The sequence below is a fragment of the Astatotilapia calliptera genome, unplaced genomic scaffold (assembly GCF_900246225.1).
Source record: "Astatotilapia calliptera unplaced genomic scaffold, fAstCal1.2 U_scaffold_65, whole genome shotgun sequence".
Taxonomy (NCBI): Eukaryota; Metazoa; Chordata; class Actinopteri; order Cichliformes; family Cichlidae; genus Astatotilapia; species Astatotilapia calliptera.
The window spans coordinates 36,712-38,095 of NW_020535806.1; the positions used below are offsets into that span (position 1 = coordinate 36,712).

At 41.4% G+C, this 1,384-nt stretch overlaps 1 long non-coding RNA gene across 1 annotated transcript; it reads left to right on the forward strand.

The window, feature by feature from the left end:
• Nucleotides 1-428: 428 nt before the first annotated feature.
• Nucleotides 429-1,058, forward strand: LOC113018344 (uncharacterized). Its single transcript, XR_003271773.1, has 3 exons — nucleotides 429-449; nucleotides 666-898; nucleotides 996-1,058. It is a non-coding gene; the product is annotated as an uncharacterized LOC113018344 (long non-coding RNA).
• The last annotated feature ends 326 nt before the right edge of the window (nucleotides 1,059-1,384 follow it).

The following is a 1,384-nucleotide window of genomic DNA, read 5'->3' on the forward strand; positions in this document are numbered from 1 at the left end:
AGTCAGCTGCTACTCACTGGGCGATCAGAAATATGGTGTCCTCGCAAACCGTGTGTGTCAGTGTGGCAAACAAGTAGTTGTGAGGTGTCTGGACTGCCTGCCTCTTCCATTCCTTTGTGCTGACTGTGATATTGCAGTTCACACACGCTTTGTCCTGCACAACAGAGAGGCAGTAACAGGAGGGTTTTTGCAGCCTTCATCAGAGTTTCACAAGCCAATAGGTACAGTTTTTAAGTCTTATGCATTTCTTGCTATGTATGAGTATGAGTGGGTGCTGTTATTGTATATTTATTGTGTATCAGTTAATTTCTAATTCTTTTTATATATATTGTGTGTTTTAATGTTAGTTCGGCTGTTGCCTGTGCAAAGGCCAGACCATGTGTGTGACTGCCCAGCAGGTAACGTTGAGGTTTCACCCGGCGCAATTATGGCTCTTGTAACCATAAATGGTAAGTTGCCCTTTTGTCACACACTACATACACAATAGATGTGTTTGGAGGTTTTATTGCAAATTGTGCATTGCTATCTTGGTTTTAATTACCCTGCCCGCAGTATATGTGGGCACCTGTCAAAGGTCATTTGGATTTACCAGACCGATTTGAAAACAACATGAAAAAAATGAATGCTTTGAGCCATGACTGAATTTATCCTTATCCTTTCTAAAGGCCGTTATAACCTTGCACTGCCAGTGGTGAGCTGCACCAGCTGTGGCCTAATGTGGTCCCCCTCAGTTAAGGACATCCTGGGTAGTGGATATTGGCCTGGCACCTTAAATTTCTGCACCCTGTTTTCAATGGATGTCTTTCAGTCTTTCTATGACATTAAGAAGGCTGCACCAGGGATGTCACTTAAGGCATTTGTCAAAATGCTGGATGAACGAACAGCCCATTTTGGAAGGGTGAGTTTCTAAATTTGCTAAGTTTAAGGAAATTGTGCAAATCAATGTTTATGATGACTGTCCTTGAATATTCTGTTGTATGTCCTCTATGTAAAAGAATGGCCGAATATCAGCTGATGCCTTCAGTAAAAGTTTCTTGGAGTGGAGTGCTGTAAAGTTTGAGATGGACAGGATGTGCAAGGAGCCATGCTTTAGCTGCCCTGCCTGCACTCCAGACATGCTTGCCGTCTCAGTTGATGGAAACCGCAAGCTTTATCGCTTTCAGTCTAATGCAAGGTACGTTATGCATTGTGGACATAAGTCAAATATGGATTTGTAGAAAAATTTATTTTAATGTTTCTTTTCAAACAACTGTCACTGTGTTCGTTCAGCACTTCAGAGCAGGGGAACTTTAAAGGTATCTTCATTGAAAAAGATGAGGAAGTTGCTGAGTTTGTGAAATACATCCAGAGACACACAAATAACGTAAGATACACATATATATTA